At 45.3% G+C, this 14,376-nt stretch overlaps 1 long non-coding RNA gene across 1 annotated transcript; it reads left to right on the top strand.

The window, feature by feature from the left end:
* Positions 1 to 2,141: 2,141 nt before the first annotated feature.
* LOC121109046 lies at positions 2,142 to 5,059 on the top strand. Its single transcript, XR_005862094.2, has 2 exons — positions 2,142 to 2,678; positions 3,658 to 5,059. It is a non-coding gene; the product is annotated as an uncharacterized LOC121109046 (long non-coding RNA).
* Positions 5,060 to 14,376: the final 9,317 nt, after the last annotated feature.

The raw sequence follows: 14,376 nt of genomic DNA, 5'->3' as shown, positions 1-14,376 counted from the left end.
GGGCCTGTGAGGGTGGCAGTGACCCGGCCTGCCTCTGTAGCTGAGCTGTGCAAAGTGACTTAGGAGAGAGACTGGCACTGTTGCTGGCAATAGGACCCAGGAGATGGGTAGAATGTTCCTCAGGTGTTCTATGGGCACAGATAGGTGCAGGGACACGAGGCCATGCACCAGGAGCTGCTCCCTCCAGCCTTGAGCCCACAAGGTCGAAGAAGCCCACAGTGGTCTCCTGAGCAGTGTCAAAAATGTGATCCAATCTCATGCAAATGCCATGTCTAGAATCAGTTTCTATGGAAAAGAAGGATATGTTCTAATTAATGCTCCAAACATGAGACTAAGGAAATGGAATGTGTTTGCCTATGATACACTGTAGATTCCCATTTGATAACTGTGTGGCTCTGGGCAGCCTGGTCTGGTGGTTGGTGACCCTGCACATAGCAGAGGGGTTGAAACTCGATGATCACTGTGGTCCTTTTCAACCCAGGCCATTCTATGATTCTACGATTCTATGATTCTGTGAACTGTGGGCTAGCATTGTGGGCAAAAGTAGAAGTAATGGAGCTGTAAGATGCATGGTATAGATCAGTGACACAGATTAGGATGCCCCGTTGTCATCGTGCTCTTTCAATGATGCCATCTGCCCCATTTGCAGGCTAATGTCACAGAAGTGGAGATTTGGGAAGGATTATAATTTCCCAGATTTGCCACAGAATCCTCTTTCAACTTTAATCTCTCTCAATCCATCAGATTACACCAATTCCTTCTCCCCATCCTGCTCCTACCAGGCCCACACGTGTCTGGGTGGGAGGGGTGCTTTGGGCTGTATCCAGCCTGTTAATTGGGTCTGTCTCCATCCATCCCTGACCACATCAGCTCCTGGGAAGGTGTCACTCCTCAGCTGAGCTGTGTCAAGTCGTGCAATGTTTCTCCATCTCTTAATTATTTTACAGCATTAATCACTTTCCCTCAGGCTGCTCTTTGGTCTGCCCTTTTAAAGTAAATATAGCTGTATGTTGTACAGATGCAAACCTGAGTGTCTCATGGAAGAAAATGCTCTGTGTCTTGCTATGATGCAAGTCTGGTGCAGATCACTTGAAAAATGAAGCGTGTAAATGACAGGTACAAATCAGCCAGGAGGTGTACAGCTTTCTCTGTGGGGTGACTGTGTGTTTGGGCTACGGTGAAATTGCTATGGAACCTGTAAGGAAAGCAGCTTCTTCATGAGTCAGCACAGACACAGCATGCTCACAAATTGGTGCTTGCTGTGATCCCAGCAAGGCTTGACTTTTGGTCTCACTTGCTTAGCCTACAGTAAGGCAGTCAGGGCACAAGTCTGCAGGTCCATCTTTTAAGGAAACAGGATGAAAAAAACACATACATGAAATGGAAATCTACTAGCGGGATAAGCAGCTAAATAACAGCTTTTCAACCCAACTTCTATTTCAGTGTTCTCATTTTTTTTTTGTGAGAAGAGCCCTGAAAATGCAGTATTCACATGAACAGTAATAATAACAGTAATTCTAATGGAAAATTGCCCAGGCAAAAATGCTCAGAATGGTGTGCTGTGGGATAGGAAAATTGTGATGCTGTGATGCTGTAACTCAGATTTGGAGATGGAGAGCTATTTGTTCACATGGACCAAGGAAATGCTATCCTCAATTAATTTTTGGCAAGCTGTCCTGGGATCTGCTGAGGAATGAGGTATTAATGAAGGTGAGGTCACAAGAGGCTGTCGTGGTCCCGCACTGAGGTCACCCACTCCCCCAGCATCACCACTGTGCTGTGGTCCATCACTGTGCACGGCTCCTGCTGGCAGCAGCTGAAGCAACATTTCAAAGGCAGTTCAGTGAGGTGTCCCCCAGGGGTCAATATTAGTGCTCATCCTGTTTAATATCTTTATTGATGATATCTTTATGGATGAGATACACCTGGATGAGTGAACCCTCAGTAAGTCTGCAGATGACACCAAGTTGGGAGGAAGTGTTGATCTGCCTGGGAGTAGGAAGACCCTACAGAGGGATCTGGACAGGCTGGATCGCTGGGCTGAGGTCAATGAGGTAAAGTTCAACAAGACCAAATGCCGGGTCGTGCACTTTGGCCACAACAACCCCAGGCAATACTACAGGCTTGGGGCAGAGTGGTTGGAAGACTGTGTAGAAGAAATGGACCTGGGTGTGTTCATTGACACTTGGCTGAACATGAGCCAGCAGTGTGCCCAGGTGGCTAAGAAGGCCAATGGTGTCCTGACCTGTATTAGAAATAGTGCAGCCATCAGGAGCAAGGAGGTGATCATCTGTCTGTACTCTGCACTGATGAGGCCACACCTTGAGTACTGTGTTCACTTTGGGGACTCTCACTATAAGAAAGACACTGAGGACCTGGAGGGTGTCCAGGTTTGGGCGATGAAGCTGTGAAGAGTCTGAAATGCAAGTATTATAGGGAGCAGCTGAGGGAACTAGGGTTCTTTAGTCTGGAGAAAAGGAGATTCAGGGGAGACCTTATCTCTCTCTACAGCAACTGGAAAGGAGACCGTAGTGAGATGGAGGTCAACCTCTGTTCTTAGATAACAGTGACAGGACGAGAGGAAATGGCCTCAAGTTGCTCCAGGGGATGTTCAGGTTGGATATTAGGAAGAATTTCATCTCACAAGGAGTGGTGAGGCACTGGAATGGGCTGCCCAGGTAGGTGGTGGAGTCCCCGGAGGTGTTTAAGGAAAGGGTAGATGTAGTACTTGGGGATATGGTTTAGTGGGCAATATCGGTGGTAGGTAGATGGTTGGACTACATGACATTTAGAGGTCTTTTCCAACCCTAATGATCATATGATATGAATAGGGCAGGGACAGAAAAAAAAGTACAACTGTGCTTTTAGTTTGCAGCCATGGAAAGCTGGTTGTTTTCTTGGTGCTTTTGTATCGTTTTTAATAGAGTGAAAGGTGAAGATCCAAGATCCAAACTGTGTTTATCTCTAAAAGTCCAGGGCTGCCACCATGGTTCCTGAAGATCTCAAATGTTCAACTATAGCAGAATAAGAGCTTTAATTTTAAATACTGATTTAGATGAGACTTTGGAATATTTCAGGTACTCTGAGGAACTACATAGACTGAGAATAGTGCTTGATTCAGAACAGTATTTTCCTAGAAAGCTCCCAAATTTCCAGAATCTTGTTCCCATTCTCCTGATTCAATCAACAAATAATAATGAAAAATTAAAAAAAAAAAAAAAGAGAGAGAGAGAAAAGAGGGGAAAAGGAGAAACAAAGAGATTCTCATCTTCACAGAGCTCTCTAAAAAAATGTAGTTTCTTAGTGTTTCCTCTCCTTTAGTTCAAAGTAGACAAATTACAAAGGGCAAAAGCACAGTTATTTTTTGGTATTAATATCTGATATTCTTAGCTTCGTTATCATAATTGCTCCTGCAGTCTCTGTGGCACCTCACCAGTTCAGTCCTGCTCCCTGGCAGAGTGGCAGGGCTGGTGATTGTGACTGCATGCTCTCCATTCCTCCAATTTCACACGACTCACGGGCCCGCCTCCTGCGTTCCTCTGCGTAATGACTGACACAAAGAGTGGGAAATTAGAGACATACGCACACACAGGTAGATATATATACATACATACACTGATCACATTTAATTTTGTTCTGTCGTTCTTACCTTTCCAGCGTATGACACCTGTCAGTTGACTTCAATGACTGCTCACCACTTCTTCGTGTTCTGCACCTCCCACAAGTCAGCTCCACAGATGTGTCAGGAATGCTTCCTGATGCATTGTAACAAATGTGCAGGTGAGGTCAGAAGCTATTTATTTCTTCTGTTCAAGTATTTGTGCTGATTTGGCACTAATGACTCAATCTCTTTGCTGCCATCCATCAGTAAGACACACCGGGCTATGCGGCGTTCTTTGTTTTTAGAGGTATGAAGTTGCAGTCCATCACTTCCACACTGTTGCTGTGGCCCTGTGAACTCCTCTGAATGAAAAACTCTTCAGTATCACTCAGAAATATGAGGTTTAGGTTCATCAGCTCCTTGTTGGCTTGTGACTAAAGGCCACAATCAGTGTGGAGAATGTGGGGCCCTTCTGCTCCACACATATTTTCCATAGTAGTTCCATATTTTCCTCCAATTTACAAAGCATTTCCAAAGGTGGAGAGCAAGAAGTGCACTGCCTACCTCCTGCATCACCCACAACAGACCTTCCCACAGCACCAAAGGGAGAGCAGGGAGGTCGTTGGCTTGAAATGAATTGCACTGCCAACCTGTAAGGTGCATTTGGGTTCACCGAGTTTTCCCTGTATTTAAGTTTTACTCATCTGAAATTAAGCTAATTATACGTTTTCTTTAATTTTCTCCTGTAACTCCTCTTTATTTGAACAGCACTCATTAGATGTTTGATTATGGTCTAAAGTTACATCGACTTTCACCCCAAATCTGCTGTCCATTCAGAAAAGAGGCAGAAGGAGATGGGCTGGGTTAGTCTAGGGAGAGTTGGATGGAGAAGATAGTAAGAGGCTCCATCAGTGCTCCCCAACTAAGTGACACTGAAGTGCCACATGGAGGAAGTACTTTTTGGGGCGCTATCAACAGCCTAAAACTGTACTGGTACATCCTTTTCTCTGGGTTAACCCTGGTCTCTTCTGTGCCACAGTGTGAAAGGTCTGAAGTATCTCAGCCACTGTGTTATGCTGACAGCACCCTTACCAGAGGAATGCTGTTCTGCTCTCCTGTGAAGGAAGAAGGGAATAGGAGCTCTCATAAGAGCATTTCTTGTGCTTCAAGTTCTTTGTAAGAGAAAACATAGCTAATTTTAGTTTAAATGGATGTTAATTTGACGTGTGGATTTGAATAACTGAGATAAATTCTTGGCTTTTTGGCATTATAATATATTAAATGACAAATGCTTTTTGAATACTGAAAGGTTCTTTCTCTCTCCAGCACCTAATGATAAAGCTGTAAGGCGTAAGTCTCCTGGATTTGCAGGAAGTTGCACAGAATGGTCCAATAGGTCATCTTCATCTCTGGCTTATGTGGTAATAAAGGAATAATAAAAACGAAGGTTGCAAAGCATTCTTTCCATGGCTGAATCAGCTGGGTTTTTTATGGGCCAGTTATTCACTGAGCAATAAATATTCATGGGTTTTTCAGCAAAGACATGGTGCATAATTAGTCTTGAGCGCAATTAAACAAGACAACTAACCTCATTCTACAGCAGATGACAAAGGACCGAAGCTGAGTGACGGGCTTGAGTGACAGCTCAAGTATGCCTGACAGTTGCAGCACTTATCTGATTCTTCAACAGCAATTGTAAGGGTTTATTGAGCCTTTTTAGATGAAAAGTCTCACACTGAAGGGGAATGAGTTACTAATGCTGCCTTACCAGAGAAAGATCAGTGCCTGATTTGAATGAGATGAGAACTTCTCACTGTTGCTTTGACCCCCACCCCCCATTCTCCTGGATGTGCAGAGGGTCACATGTAGATTTGCCTCTCGATCAGCCTGCAGCTTCACCTACAAAAATGGTAAGCATCTGAGCTTAATTCCTGATTGAAAAAAACAGCATATCAGAAAAGCAAGGCGAAAAAGCAGCAATCTCTGCCCCACAGCTGCTTTTCTCAGCAGAAAGCACTGGGGCCAGGCTCACATCACATAAATATTTCTAGACACCCAGCACATGATGGACTGCAGCTAGAGAGGGCTTCCTGTAACAGACTCTGCATCTGCAGGAACGCTCTGGCAGTTGCTGGTCAGCAGGGGGTAATAACCCAAATCCCCATGTGTGTCTTCTCTTGATCCTACATACATACACAGATAGTCATAGAAACACAGAATCATAGAATCACAGAATCATAGAATCATAGAATTATAGGATCATAGGATCATAGAATGGCCTGGGTTGAAAAGGACCACAATGATCATCGAGTTTCAACCCCCCTGCTATGTGCAGGGTTGCCAACCAGCAGACCAGGCTGCCCAGAGCCACATCCAGCCTGGCCTTGAATGCCTCCAGGGATGGGGCATCCACAGCCTCCTTGGGCAGCCTGTTCCAGTGTGTCACCACCCTTTGACTGAAAAGATTCACGCAACTAAATTTACTTCTCCCTTGCGAGGGATTCACTGCCAGTTTTCCCTCCAGTTTGCTTCTGCTTGCACATGCTGTTGGCTTCTGTAATCTCTCCGTGACCTCTGCCCTCTTTAAAAAGGCACCAAAGCTGCTCTCTTCTCAGCCAGAGCACGTGCAGGGCGTAACCAAGAGGGTAAACACTCCCATCATGCTCCCAAGAAGTGATGTAGGGAGTCAAGCCTAAACCTGGTGGGACAGCAAAAGTTTTGTCACTAAGAACTCATAGGAGTCTTAACTGTGACTCTTAAACATGGGGGATCAGAAGGTTGTTATCAGTTGATACAAACAGTTGACGCAGTTGATATAAACAGCACTGTCAGGTATGCTGTTAGAATCATAGAATCCTTAGAGTTGGAAGGGACCTCTGAGGGCCATCTAGTTCAACTCCCCTGCAATGAGCAGGGACACCACAGATCAGGTTGCCCAGGGCCTTAAACAGCCTCACCTGTTATGAGCTCCAGAATAGAATTTCAGCCATGAAGTCCTCACCATGTTCATTAATCTGCCTAATAATTCTGCAGCTAGGATTGAAGCTGCTTGTTTAAATGATGTCATTTCTGGTATTCACCTAAAGACCCCCAGCAGGTCCCCATCAGCCCACTCCCTGCCTTCTCCATTATCACAGAGAACAGGCAAGTCTTCCTATCATCTGCATTACATGTGCTGCCCCTGGAGCCTTTCCTGACCGTTCAGCATTGGACAGACTGGATTTTCAACCCAGGCCTTTCTATGTTTCTATGATTCTTATTTGGGTTCTCACAGCTGGGGAAAGTAGAAAGGCAGCCATCTTCTGCTTCACCCTCCTGGAGCTCCTAACCCACCAGTTCATCCCACTTTGTATGAGAATAATCCCAGCAAGAGCTGGTGCATACTCTGAGCTGGGCTGTCTCATATAGGGGCGCTCAGCGGTACCGCACCACATGCTTAGAAGAATGGAAAAATTAAGTGAGCAAATGTATCAAAAGTCAATCACCAGGAGCATACTGAGCTTCTGAGCAGCTTCTGAAGCACCACACATTCCTCCCTCATCAAAGGGGTTCCTGACACCAGCTCTGCTCTTCCTGTGCTTTCTGTGGCACTGGAGGGTTGGCAGAAATGCCAGTAAATAGGACCTGCTGCATTTCTTCTCCCTTGGGTTGCAGTTAGCAGCAAATATGGTCATGACGGTTTGGTTCTAGCCATCCCTGTAAGACCCAGCAAGGCACTTGCAGCCCATTAAGAACTGCAAATACAACATCCCTTCCTTAAAATGAAGCTTCTACTTAGCTAATTTTGCCATGGATATTACAGTGGACTGTGATATTAGAGATGTTTTAGGTTAGGTCCTCTCTAGCCTAGATAAGCTATGCACATATTCACCATCCTATTGCATGCACTACAGCATAGCCCTGCCCAAACTAACTCTTGCATTGCTGATGCTGGTGAGAAGACTTACAGGTTTTCATTATGTCTGGCTTTATTCTTAGCAATATGAGGATGAGGCAGCTTTCAGATTATACAGTGGACATCTTCCCCAAGCCAGCCAGAGGGGAAAGGTGTATATAGGTGCTTATAAGCATTGGTGCTGTTGTTGAAATGCCAAAGCTGAAGTGTTGCTGTAGCGTGCTCAGAGATGGCTGTTCACACTCCAAGGTAATGCCAGAAATCTCTGTGCAGAAATGAGATCTCCTGGAACTAACACCGAGGGAGACCACCGATGGTCAGGCCGTGTTCTCAGGGCCTGGGCCTCAGCCTGAGGACGCCCTGCTCTGCACAGCAACTTCTGGACTGGTTTCTTCGCAAGAGCAGAACAGGCTCACTCTTGAAAGTACTGCCCAACCCAGAGCACAGAACAAAGGCAGGGAGAAACAAGGAGAAACAAGAGTTTCCTCTTCTCTCTCACCCTTTTTGGATTCAGCTGAATAACTCCTCAGGATAACAAGTTTAGCTCTGGCATGGAAAAAGCCATCCAGCTGCCTACACACAGGCATTCAGTGCTGTTTTAGACATGGAGGAATTACGGCCTATTCTACAGGTGGTCTGGCAGAAGACATCCCTCGGGAGCTGCAGATGGAAGCTGGGGTAGATACCCCAAAGCACAGCAGGGCACAAAGCATGTCCCACTTCAAGTCTGCCTCTGATTTCTGTGCCTAAATCTTCCTTCACATCCTGCCACAAGAGGTTACCAGATCAAATTAGGAAAATGTTTTCATTTTATGATGCTTCTCTCTCTAGAATGTGCCTGAGATGATACTTTGAGTACTTTTCCTCACATGGTATGGTAAAACTGTTCTTTTATTGTGCTCCTGAGGCAGCCTTATAAAGATGTAGGGTAATTATATCAGAGTACATTTTTCAATTAGAACATTATTATCTCACAGAAAATGACTAAGTTGTATCATCTTTTTCCACAAGTCTGCAAACACTCTTTCAATTTTTATCAAAACAATACTCATTGGGTTTCTGTAGGCATCTCTAAGAGTGCAGAACTAATGGCTGACAAGTCAGAATCGTAGAATCATAGAACCACTGAGGTTGGAAAAGACCTCCAAGGTCATCCATTCCAATTGTACACCTACCACCAAAACTGACCAACTAAACTGTGTCCCTCAGTACAACATCTAAATATTTCTTGACCATCTCCAGTGATGGTGACTCAACCGCTTCCCTGGGCAGCCCATTCCAGCAACCAACCATTCTTTTGGAGAAGAAATTTTTCCTAATGTCCAACCTGAATCTCCACGGGTGCAACTTGAGGCCTTTCCCCCTAGTCCTATCACTAATTACACAGGAGAAGAGGCCAACCCCCACCTCGACACAACCTCCCTTCATGCAGTTGTAGAGAGCTATAAGGCCTCCCCTGACCCTCCTCCAGACTGAACAATCCCAGTTCCCTCAGTCACTGCTGATAAGACTCATGGTCCGGACCCTTCACAGCTTTTTTGCTCTTCTCTGGTCAAACTCCAGGGCCTCAATGTCTTTCTTGTAGTGAAGGGTTCAAAACTGAGTACAGTACTCAAACTGCAGCCTCACCGGGGCAAAGTACAGAGGGAAGTCTGAACCTAGTTTAGACCCATTCTCTTACTAGAGTGAAATCCTATGGATAGATGCAAAATGTATACCTATTTACTTGGTATAGCTCTTGTTCTCATCCACAGCATCTCCTATTATCAAAAATACAAAGACCCAAAGATTCTAGTAATTGTGGTCATGCTACTGGAGAACTTAGCATTTGTAGAACACCTTAACAGGGCCATGCAATACTGACAGAAGTACAGACCTTGATGCACGTGGCATCTGACACACACTGGTGACAGTGGAAGGGATCTTGAGTGAGTGAGAGATCGCTCAGCCCCTCAAGAATGTGGTCCTTAATCCATCATTAGAATTGCATCTGTCAGTTTCTGATCAATGTTTATAGCTGCCTGGTCAGATTTTCTCACCTGTCATAGAATCATAGAATCATAGAATCACAGAATCATAGAATCATCATAGAATCATAGAATCATCATAGAATCATAGAATCATAGAATGGCCTGGGTTGAAAAGGGTTACAATGATCATCGAGTTTCAACCCCCCTGCTATGTGCAGGGTCGCCAACCACCAAACCAGGCTGCCCAGAGCCACATCCAGCCTGGCCTTGAATCCACAACCTCCTTGGGCAACCTGTTCCAGTGCGTCACCACCCTCTGGGTGAAAAACTTCCTCCTAATATCTAACCCAAACCTCCCCTGTCTCATTTCAAAACCATTCCCCCTTGTCCTATCACTATCCACGCATATAAACAGCCATTCCCCCTCTTGTTTATATGCTCCCTTCAAGTACTGGAAGGCCACAATGAGGTCTCCTGGAGCCTTCTCTTCTCCAAGCTAAACAATCCCAGTTCCCTCAACCTTTCCTCATAGGAGAGGTGCTCCAGCCCTCTGATCATCTTAGTGGCCCTCCTCTGGTCCCATTCCAAGAGCCCTGTGTCTTTCTTGTGCTGGGGACCCCAGGCCTGGGCGCAGTATTCCAGATGGGGCTTCACAAGAGCTGAGTAGAGGGGTACAATCACCTCCCTCTCCCTGCTGGTCACCTCTCTTTTAATGCAGCCCAGAACATAGTTGGCCTTGTGGGCTGCAAGTGCCCGTGATCTTAGCAAACCTATTCCAAACACATCAGTGCAAGGCAAAAAATAAAGAATAAAAATACTGAACAAAAATCAACCAAAGACCTCCACTTCAGGCTTTCAGTTAATCTGGTGAAGTTAAACTCAGCAGTTCTATATGGCCTAAAGTTTCAGACCAGATGAAGACCACGTGTGGTCTTCTCATCTGATCATTAATAAAAGCTGTTTCCTATTGGCACGAGGAAGCTGTTCCAGACTCTTGCTGCTCTGATGGTTACAAATCAGCTTCTATTTCATGGCCCATTTATACTCATTTGCTCTAAATCCATTTTTTATTTTGTTCTTTTCTTTATCCCTGTTATATTCATAGGGATTATTCGTAACCTCTCAGCCTTTATCTTAGAAGGATAAGCTAGCTGAACCCTGTGGGTAGATCCCAAGAACTCATTTCCCACACTTCTGCCTTTTCTGAAGGCAATTCTTGTCTTTTTTTCCCTTCTTCTCTGCTGTTTTGATATATCACGATGCCTCACAATACACATAGGTCATTCTTTTCTAATTTCAAGCAAATATTGTTATTTTTCCAATACCACAAAAAGTCAGCAGTGTTGATCAATAAGACTCACTGTATGTTTATTCATTACAGTAATCCACAGAGCCCCCACTAGCCTTGGCACATAGCCTGCATATTGCATTTTATGGAACAGGACAGTGCCTGGTCTGGAGACTGAGCCTGAACAGATTAAACAGAGCATTCAACGAAGGGAAAAAGGTGCACAGTCACCTCTACTTCATAGCTCAGAAGCAGAGATCAGACAAGAAGTGTCTTCACAGCTACTAAATGACCAATGTGTCCTTTAGCAAGATTGACCAGCAAAGCTTTATGTGCATTAAGGATAAGCTCAATATGTATTACACTTCATGCAGCTCTTATGTTCTTGCATAATAGTAGCGGTGGGTGCCCCATCACTGTAGGTTCTCAAGGCCAGGTTGGATGGAGCCCTGGGCAGCCTGAGCTGCTGGGTGGCACTGCCCATGGCAGGCGGTTGGAGCTCAATAATCTTTAAGCTTCCTTCCAACCCAAGGCATTCTGTGACTCTATGATTCTACAATTTACATTGACTGGGGATTCACGGAGCCCAATCAGCTGCCTAGTGAAGCAAAAGTTAATGTCTCTTTGCATCCGTCCCCATCAGCATAAAGCCCTTGATTTGTTCCAAATAGTCTGGAAAAATGATGAGTTCTTTCAGTCTTGCTCTTTCATCATGCTCTCTTCCACTGGCAAGTTTTAAATGTGTAGAAGAGATGTTAAGTGGAGGGAACTGTCTTGTCCTATTCAGTGCCCTCTCATCAGCACTCTGTAAGTGGCACCCTGAATAGCTGAATGAGACGGGCACATGTGGAAGGATAGCATCAACAGTCAGTATCTCCTGGAGAGGAACTGAATAGCCAAAATCTCAGGTAAAGCACGGATGAACTTTCCTGCAAATAAAATGTCAATTGTCAGGCTGTAAGTAACCTGAGGCCATCAGTGTGCTGGGGAAAGAGAGCACAAAAATGACCTCAGGCTCCGAACAAGAGGAACAGTCCCTATGAACATCTTCCAAAGAGGCTTCTCTAGTGCAACACCTCAAACACAGACACAAAGGGCAACACACAGGATGGGAAGATGAAAAATAAACAGATAAACCACGTTTTTTTTTTCTATGTTTTAGGTCGAGGTCCGACAGATATCCGTTATACAGAGGCAGGATTTGAGCTGATCAGATTCCAGAAGGGACAAAGACCTTTTCTTTCAAGTACTGCACAGATCTCCCTCACAGACAGAGAAAATTATGGCCAACAAAAGTGTTAGGCTCTATTTTCAGTGCACTTTTCAAAACCCCTGGAGATGTTAAGTAGACTCTGTGACATGCCTTCTTAGATAATTTGGCTGAAGGTGAGGTGAACTCTAATCCTACATTTTTCTTAGCTAATGTTTACTGTTTCCTACATCCATCGGTGCTAGACTGACAGATCTGAGGATCCCATGAATGCAACTGCACTACAAAGAAAGACAGGAAGCATCCAATTTAGAGCAAATCAACACTTAAGGCCTCCTATGCACACTATTTTTGAAGACCAGTGGAAAATGCTGAATAATCTTGTTCTATTCTGCCTCAGACTAAAGAGCACTGACATCATCATTCTGTGCTGGGTTTCTGCTGAGGACACCACTCAAGGCCTATATTGAATTTGGTGTGATTTGAAATGAGATTTCACTATGCTATTTCTGTCATCAGAACGTATCAAATGTCTCCTTTGCTGCTCTTCTCTTTGCCACCTGTGAACAGAAAAAGATCAAGACACACAAGCATCTTGGTTATGTCAGTCTTCTGCTTACTCTTAACCAACACAAAAAGCAAACTGAAAGAAGATAGAGTGCAGAACAGCACGGTGCTAACAGTAACACCTTTGCTTAGTGTCCCCATTCCTTCTGCTGCTTCTGCCTCTCCTTTTTCCCACTCTATTTCTCCTCCTGTTACTGCAGAGGGAACTGTGCCGAGGGCTGGGGATCGAGGAAGCAGAAGTGCTGCACCTGATAAAACTGAGTGAAAATACACAACATCCGTATCTCATATTCACACCTATCTCCACGTGGATGGGGTTTCCATTCTTGTGTGCTCATCGTGGTTCTTCCCCAAAGGGTTGTGCTGCAGGCCCTCAGAGCCCACATGTTCTCTCCATGGAAATGTAACTTGACTTCAACTATTTTCCCTGCTCTTGACTCATTTTGGGCAGCATCTTGCCAGCCAGGTACTGGGAATTTCCTTATGTACCCCAAATCCATAAAAACACCTCTACACCTGATTGGACAGCTAGTCCTCCCTTGTGTTGTCCAGAGTCAACCTTTGAGCATAGTGCCATCTGCTGAGAACTGAGGTACTTGTGCAGCCCAAACACAGGCCACCACATCTCACCCACAAAAGAGTAAGAAAACCCTTAGGATTTTGTAATTTATAACCAGGCCTCAAATAACAGCACTCTTCTGAAACAGATTTTCAGTAGGAGCAGCAACAAATAGACTCAATGTTTCACCAAAAGGGGACCACTGGAGTCTGTATGATTGGGTATCAGCCAGAGGTCTGATTAAGTCTAGCTCCAGGCTGAGCTGGCTCCTGACTTGGCATTCATGCAACTGCAACTAGACCTAAAATTGTACCTTTTGGCATCTGTAGCTCAGTTATACAGAGAGCTCTTGAACAGACTGAAAAGGAGCCCAAAATACGGGGTCTGTTGCACCATGCCAGTACTGCTCCAGCTGCCTAGAGAGCTGTGACCACCTCCTCTTGACAGAGGAAGATCTTGAGGTCCCGAAGGACTTAATCAAATAGAAACTGGCCTGGAAGGAAATTTCACTGCTGAAGAAGGCACTTTCTTTCTGAAGGGCTTCATTGACCTTTCGTTGTCTCCACCACCAGCTTAACTCTCACACTCCTCTCTGGCTCCATATTCTGTCCTCCCCCAGTATCTCCTTCATGGACAATGCTTTCCTCCCGTAGTGACCTGAGGAGGTGAACATGCCCCTACCATGGATGTCTTCTACTCCAGCCATGAAACAATGCTATTCTGCACATGGAAACACGTGGCTGCTGCCAAATCACCTTTCTGACAAGGATCCAGTGAGCTGGGTCTCTCCCCTTGAACCTAGGCAGACATGCTTGCATAGAGGGGAGGATTATTTCTGCAGGTTCTTTCCCTTGTATATGGGGCTCCAGCACCCCCAACCCGACCACACAGAAGAAACACAAAGTTGACCCACATCCTGCATTTCCTGACTGTGCAAGAGTGGTGCTGGGATATGGACTGCAGATACCTAAATGAGGCTGTCAGCAATATGGGCGTCTACAGGCTATGTAGGTACCTCACCTCCCATCGCACTGCAGATCTAACCAATGCAAAAGCTGCTCAGCTAAGTATAGGCTTGTAGGGTTGTTTGAGATGCCCTCAGTTAAGCAGGACTCCTGACCAGGGCTGGCAGGTATGCCATGATGCCTACAGGAAACCCTTCTGGCCTGGTGGCTTCAGGCCAGGCAAAATAAACAGAGCATCTCAGCTGGGCCTGATTGCCGGCATCTAGGGAACTAAGTGAAGACATTGCTCTCCCCAAATCCTAATGGAAGACTTGAACCAGA

Source organism: Gallus gallus, chromosome 1, assembly GCF_016699485.2.
Source record: "Gallus gallus isolate bGalGal1 chromosome 1, bGalGal1.mat.broiler.GRCg7b, whole genome shotgun sequence".
NCBI classification, from domain to species: domain Eukaryota; kingdom Metazoa; phylum Chordata; class Aves; order Galliformes; family Phasianidae; genus Gallus; species Gallus gallus.
The sequence above is the reverse complement of the archived record's forward strand: the minus strand, read 5'-3'. Positions and strand labels throughout refer to the sequence as shown.